General features: G+C 38.2%; 1 pseudogene; it reads right to left on the bottom strand.

The window, feature by feature from the left end:
* Window positions 1-1,615: 1,615 nt before the first annotated feature.
* Window positions 1,616-2,452, bottom strand: LOC101698632 (sperm flagella and cilia-associated protein 2 pseudogene; annotated as a pseudogene).
* Between the last annotated feature and the right edge of the window lie 5,434 nt (window positions 2,453-7,886).

Genomic DNA, 7,886 nt, shown 5'->3' with positions numbered 1-7,886 from the left:
TTTACACAGGTGGAGATTAACAGCACTACTTAATGCTGAACTAGATATATAGTGACAATATGGTACAATCAATGTCATGTGAATGTGGTGTCCTTCTGTGAATGTTGCCAGAGTCTGGTGTTCTGGAGTCTCCTTTTAGAGGAGATTTCTAGGTCCTTTCTGTCCCAGACAAAGAACTGAACAAAACAAGCACAAGCAGTAGCAAAGTTTCACATTTATAAAACGTTGGAAAAATAGAGAACTGTAGAGGGGAAATTGGCTCTGCAGAGTAAGTTTGGGCTGAGTAACAAGGGAGGGAAAGGGGAGGAAAAAAATAAAAAATGCACGGTAGCCAGCACTAAATGGGGACTATCCCTTTTTCATATTTCCCAACTTGGCATCAGATCCAGGCCATCCTATCAAAAACCTGCTCAAGTTTTTATGAGAAGTTCACAAGCAGGGCTATGAGAACTGTTTTCCTCCTGTGTCCAGGAATCTTGCCACATCTCTTTTCCCAATTAGTTTTAGCCACACCGTACATTAATGCCTTGTGGATGTCTGACTTTCTACTTGTAACTAGCAATGCAAAATGGAACTTTATAAGTGAGGATTTTTTTCCTTTGGAGTTAAGTGGCTTGCACACTTCCTCAGGCCTAGGGCATGAATGGCTCCTCCACCCAGGGGAATGGACAAAATATGCAAATCCTGGCACCAAGAGGTCAACTGCACTTTCATTCACTTAGTCAAGGGTGGAGTATGTCTGTATCCAGGAAGGGATGGAACTAGTATGAAACCATCTGCTCTTCCACTAGAAGACCAGAGCATCTGAACCAGTCCCTTCACAAAAATGCCTCTCTCCTTTCCATATACTCTCGTCACATAACAGGTTTTCCTATTGGATCAATATGAACTAGGCAGTTATACTTGTAATACTCTAGGTTTCTTGTAGTTTGCCGCACATTGTTCACATATTGTGACTTTGCTGTTTAATTACCCTTGACACAGGGCCTTGGTGGCAACCCATTCAGGACCCCTTCTGGAAATCCAGGAGCTCTCCTCCTTTTTATTTCCAACGAAATTCTCATAACTTCCTCCATTGGTTTGCAACTTCTTTCCTCAATCTTGTGAGACCACAGTCTAGGCACATTTGACATCTAACAGGTCAGGCGTTACATTTCTCCTCTATCGCCTTGATTTTGTCTGCAGCAGGCAAATGAACCTGAGCATATGAGGCTAAGTGGCCAGTAACAATTTTGGTGGTCACGGAGGGACATAAGTCCCTGCTGTTGAGAGGCCTACATCATTGCAGTCTCTTGTGAGGTGGGACTGACTGTTCCTGGCTAGCTGAACCAATGGTCAGTACACCAGGATATTCCAGCAGCTGAGGGCGACATTTTACTCCCAGGAACCTCCCTTCTTTTCCTGTTCATACCATCAGTTGCCTATAAACTCTCTTGATGGTAAAAGAAAACAGGTTGTTTCGGGAGCTGATGAACTCTGTCTGCTTTCCTGCTGGAAAGTGCACTCAGGGAGCTATTACTTCCACAGTTTGGACCTTCTCTTAGGACATTCCACAGCGCCATTTGGGTGAGGTATGGACCTTTACTGTTTGGGGCCATTTTAGGCCTATTGGGGCCTATTTAGACCCAAATGACCGTAACTCTACAGTGTGTTCCCCGCAAAATTTGTTTTGCCATAAAACCTCCTTTTCATGCGGAACATGCATGAGCTGCACAGCAATCCCATGCTCCTACTGGGATTGTCGCATGAGCCTGTGTATCAGCTGCTCCTCACGGTGCCTCCTCCTGTGCTTTGTGGGCGATGAACTAACTGGTCCATTGACAAGCTTCACCGTCTTTTCTCCCTCTGCTCTCGTGCAAAAGTATCTTCTTCTAGGCACGTCTGGATTCTTTTAAATGTAGTCACCATCTGAGTGAGTATTAAAGGGGTCAGTGGTTGTATGGTCTCCTGTATCTAAACCAGTCTTGGATGCACTTCCTGTTGCCTGGAGATCCTTTTTTATGAATGCTTCAAACTTCATGATCTCATCAGCGGCGACATGTGCTGCCTCCTGTTGCTTTTTCATCATTTTGGGGGCCTCTGGTGCTTTCAGAGTGTGATTGGATGCAGGTTTAGGAATCCGTACAATAGCTGCTTGGATTTTGGCCATGATTTCATTTTGCAGTCTCCTGTTAAAGCCTTGCTGTTGGGAAGCATCACTTTTCATGGTTTGAAATTGTAAGCTTCCCAGAGTCTGTGTGTTTGGTACTCATACTCCGGTCAGGCCACTTTTCTTCTTCTTCTGAAGAGCAATGTAGACTTGATATAGGAGTTTTGTTGCTGCTCCAGGCTTTTCTGTGATGATGCTTTGGGCCATATTCTTCTCAAACGGCACCCACTGAAGGTGAAGCGCTGGCTCCAAGCGGGAAAGATTATGAAGTCTGGGTTTTGAAATCCTGCTGTCTGAAAATTCTCAAGCGAAGCCCTGCACCTGACGCCAATCTTCTGGCAAGAGCTGAAGCTGCAGCCCTTCAACTGACACTAATCAAGTGAGAGAGTGAGAGCGAGACACGGGATATAGCTGAGTGGAGCCGGTGCCTGCCTGGTAAGTACAAGGTCCCGAGTTCGATTCTCTCTCGCTCTCACCCTCGCTCTCCAGGTCCTGAGCTCGAGATGTGAAGGTGGAGCTGTGATCCCCCGATGGAGAGATGGAGCAGTGGATCAGTTCCTACCCTGGTAAGGAGGGGAGAGGAGGGGGGGAGAGCAGAGCAAAGCAGAGAGGAGAGAGGAGAGAGTTTAAAATCCAATAAACACTGCCCACCATACCACCACCAAGTGAGCAATAAATCCTACTTCTGATTTATTTGCCTATATTGTGTGTTCATATTTGTGTTGAGGATTGTCTTTAATGAGCTTTTTTTCTTTTCTAGTTATTTATCACTTATAGAGAGTGAAAATACCTTCTATAATTTTAATTCTCGGGTTAATTTCATCGAGGATATGCTTTGCTGAACAGAAATCCTGTTAGTCTTTTGTATCTTTTTACACTCACTTTAACATTTGTGCCTTTAAAATTTTATATCTGACGATTTTCCCACTCTTACTGGATGAGAAAGTCATTTTCTTATACTTTCTTCCATATTTTACATTTTCTTATTTCATATTTTTGCCTTATATCTGCTTGGAGTGCACCTTTGAAATTTTTTGAGGTAGAAAATCAGGTTTACTTGTCCCACAAACTGTACAATTTACCACCATAAACGTGTGATCAGTCATCTGTTCCTCTTGATTTGTACTGGCAACTGTATGAAATCTCACTTTAGAGTGAAGCAGAAGTATTTCTTGATATCTCTTTTACATTTAGTGTGTCTACATATTGTCTTGCGTTTAGACCTAAGTAACTGTAACTCTACAGTGTGTCCCAAAAAAGGGAAAGGGAAACTTCTCTTTGCTTTCTTTATTTGAGATTTGAAAAATAGAGTAGTGTCCTTTGTTCTTCAGAATGGATTGTAGAAGATTTTTGTCACATTTATTGTTGCTTCAGTGGTATTATAAATATAGTTGTACTAGGAATATAATTTCAAGAATTTATAGCATATCACATCATCAAATCTAATTTTATATTATTTTCTACATATTCAGATCATCTTCTCCAATTTATTTTTCTTTTGGTTTTTTGAGAGAAGGTTACTCTTTCTCGGAAATGAAAATATCAATGAATGGTCTTTGTAAATATTTCTCATTTTCATTGTGAGTTTTGGTGTTACCCCTGCCTTGGTATTACTTGCCATCTTGTTTAAGTTTTTCAGTGGATTGATTTCTGTTTTATTAATTAATAGTTGTATTTCTCTCATGAACTGTCTTGGTAAATATACATGATTTTTTGGTTTTTGAGACAGGACTTCACTATGTCATTCAGGCTGTAACTGAATTCACCACGTGTAAATTTCTTAAGACCTCTATATTTAACTGAAAATGTTTATTTCACTTTGACAACATAATTAAATTATCACCTACTTTTAATATTTCCAAATTCATTTTGTGACTTATATTTGAGTCGAGAGATTATTGAAGGGCTTTTGCATCAAAAACACAGGGGTGTATTGAATGTAGCTCAGTGGTAGAGCACACGCTTAGTGATACTGAAGTCCTGGATTCCTTCCCTGACCTTGCACTGAGAAATGAAAGCAAATGAATTTGGTAAAGCTACTCATTTTCCACAATCTCTCATTTTTCTTTATCACACCTAAGGCAATGTTTATACCTTGTAAACAAAAAGAGATTTCAGGGCCGGTGTTGTAGCTCACAGGCGCAGTACCTGCCTGACAAACAGGAGGCCCTCAGTTCAATTGCCGGTACCAAAAAAAAGAGATTTCATATGTTCTAAGAAGTTTTGTAAGACTTGACTGTTGGGAAACATTTACTCGATTTTTTGAATAGTCTAAATATATCTGATACCTAGCGTATGAATATTATTAAGTGAATTAGAATGAACCATCTATGCTTTTCCATAGTTTGTTATAATTTGGAATTACAATAATATCTCTAGGTATTATCTTTTATTAATTTATGTGAGAAATGGAAAGTGCAAATAAAGACCAAACTGGATAACAGATATTGTGAAATAGGAAGAAATTGTCCTATGTACTGTTGATTTAAGTATTTCTACTTCTATCTCAGTGAAGATGAGCTATTTACTACTTGATTTGCAGGGCATCATTTCAAACATATTTCTGATCTTATGCTCGTTGCCTAACAATACAAAGTCCTGCAGACTTAGCCACTTTGACCTTGAAATTGTGAACCCCTTTCTTTAGAGTTCCAATATGCTGCATTTGCATGTGTGCAGTATCATCCCTTACTCCATTTGTTTCTTTAAATTATGGAATAAGATGTCTGGAGTGAAAGCCAACAATACAAATGTAAACCAATATATTTTTAAATAATCAATTGAGAAAGACAGTATCAAAACAAGTATTTTATAAAACAATCCAATTTAGATATTTCCTAGAACATGCACATTAGGAGAAGCTTAATCACCCACGCCTGACTGCCATTGCACCAGATGCATGCACTTTCCTGTAGTCAGTACTGAAAAAAACTTAGTTACTAAACTCTGGTTTAAGGGCTTAATATATCGGTCTCAGTTTACTCATCACCATAGTGAATGCTAAGACAATAATTATTAAATAGATGAGGAAAGAGACAAATTAGTGCACAAAAACTTGCTCATTAGCATAGAATTTTTAAGAAACAATTACTGGCCTCTTAGATTCATATGCTCCTTTTCACCTGCTGGCCACTGGCCAAATTAAAGAAGTCCATGTATTTGGTTGAGAATGAAAAATGATTCCTGGTACAGGAAAAAAAAAAAAAAGAATGAAAAAATATTTGCTCACAGCTAGCTGTGAGGAGATAGTGGCCTATTTTCTTCAAATCACCATCTCTGCCCTTAAAGGTATTTTAGGGTAAGCAACCGTGTGGAGGAAGCACAGAAATAATGCAAATCTCATTTGCTTTATCACTTCCATCCACTTTTAGCTCATTGTCCACTTTCTTCTGGAGAGGAAACCGGGCTCCATGCCTCCTAGTGCCATCATTTGCATATTTTGTTTATTCATCTGATCTGAGGGGAGGAGTGGAAAGCTGTGTGTGCCCTAGGTTTCAGGGAGCCTCTTGTTCTACAGGAGAAAAAAACCCTAACTTCAAAGTTCTATTTTTCAGTGCTTGGGACAATACCATTTCATCTGTGGTACAGCCTCAGTTTCCACCATTGTATTTTCATTTTGTTTTGGAGTTCAGCAGATACAACAGCCACGCATATAAAGAGATATTTAACTTTTTCTGTTTAAAATTGTGTCTTCCTATGCTGGTTACAATTCCCCCTTTATTGTTTCAGCCCTCAGTTTTGAGGGCCTTGAGGTGCCACATCATCTGGCTGAATGTCTCTTGTTGGACTGGCATCTTGGTTTCATCAAAGGTAGCCGCATCATGAGCAAAGGCAAGCCTGATGCTCAAGCCTAAGAAAGCATCACACTAAAAACTTGCGAACTCAAATATAAAAGAAAGTCAAAATCAGGAGATACCTAACCATTACACCTTTTAGAAGGGCTTTTTGTTTTTAGACAATCATGTGTAAGGATCCTCTTTTTTAACCTCTGCAGCTCTAGTTATTTTGGAAGTGTTAGCACACAAGTGACTCTTCAGTACTCACAACCTCCTCACTGATCTCTGAATGTATTCTCTTCTTTTCTGAAGACATTTACAATTAGCTATCTGCAGCTTTGTCCAAGATTTCCCTGGTGATGGTGAGTCAGGAGATGTCCCACACTGGGGGCAGGATATGTCAGACAAGTGGTGTCACTGTCATGAGACCTTTCTGCCAGATTTGAGCAATGTCAGAGTTTTAGAACTGAGTTTTTCTGGAGTCCATTGTCAAATTTAACCATTTCTAATTTTGCAGTTGTAATCCTAAAACTATAGAACTTTGACAGATAGTTGCAAAGTTTATAAGGAAACACAAAACAACCCAATAAGAGCAAAACACATTCAGTCTGTACAGGAGACTTGAATTAAGAAACATAGTAACCATGCTAATTGATGAAAGCCAGTGTCTGTTAAGCAAGCTTAGATTTGTCAGAAAGGCATCAAGCAAATGCTTCAGAGTCATCTCTTCTTTTATACTGATATGAATCACCATTTGGGAAAAAGCACACAATTTACTAATGCCAAGACCGAGAATCACACTTTAAGGGCATCTTTAGGATTTTACAGGTACAAGTACAGAACCGTATGTAATTTTGAATACAGTATACAAACATTAAGACCTGTATTGCCAAGTAAGAACATACGTTTTTGAGCAGGATTGCCTCTTATCCAGCAAGAGGAACATGGCTATGACTATAAGCAATACACAGAGAACTAATTTAGCAAAACAACTTAGTTATTTTTGGAGCATATTAAGACAACAATCATGACTGTGTTGTATTAGAACAAAGACTTTTTAAAAATAAGGAAAATCACATCATAGTAGTTTGTGCAATCAGAATTGTGAAATAAAAGTTTATGTTGTCCCAGCACTCGGGAAGCTGAGACAGGAGGATCACGGTGAGTTTGAGGCCAGCCTGGGCTACACAGTGACTTCAAGGCCAGCCTTAACTACATAGCAAGACTCTGTCTCAAAAAAATAAAAAAATAAAATTTTAAGGGCCGGGTATTTAGCTCAGTGGTACTGCCACCTGCCTCGCAAGCACAAGGTCCGGAGTTCAATCCCCAGTACCAAAAAAATAAATAAAAAATAAAAAATAAAATTTTAAGTAGACATCAAAGTATATATGAAATTCCTAAGACTTAATTTTTAAAAATATGTCATCCTAATAAGACAGGAAAACACTAGAAATTGTTTGCATAAATTTGAAATATTTTTTAAAAATTTCGCTGTAATTTTGTTGAGAAGAGATCAATATCCTAAGCCTTGTTGCTTTAAACAAAGATACTAACATTATACCTTTGTATTATATTTTTAATTTTCTGAAATATTGTTAGAAAAATTGTCTAATTAGAACTGTTTTAATCAAAAGTTACGCTGTTAATATATAATTATAACAAACACATAATTTTTATATTATTACAAAAGTATATCACCCTACATATCAGTTATCAGGTTTTTAAAAAGTTGTTATTAAGTCATATTTCTGTCCTAAATTGTGTCCTGTACATATATGTCATATACATGATATATATGATATATATACATATGTGTGTGTGTAATATATATATATATATATATATATATATATATATCCTGTACATCTAGATACAAACATATTACATCACGTACCTAACTCAAGGGATAAACATCTTAGACATATTATTTGTGGAAATAACAAGGCTGATAGAGTAGCAAA

The sequence above is a fragment of the Heterocephalus glaber genome, unplaced genomic scaffold, assembly GCF_053883595.1.
Source record: "Heterocephalus glaber isolate CG9 unplaced genomic scaffold, H.glaber_assembly_v1.0 deba00001547, whole genome shotgun sequence".
Lineage (NCBI taxonomy): Eukaryota > Metazoa > Chordata > Mammalia > Rodentia > Bathyergidae > Heterocephalus > Heterocephalus glaber.
This window is presented reverse-complemented; position numbering and strand designations above follow the sequence as displayed.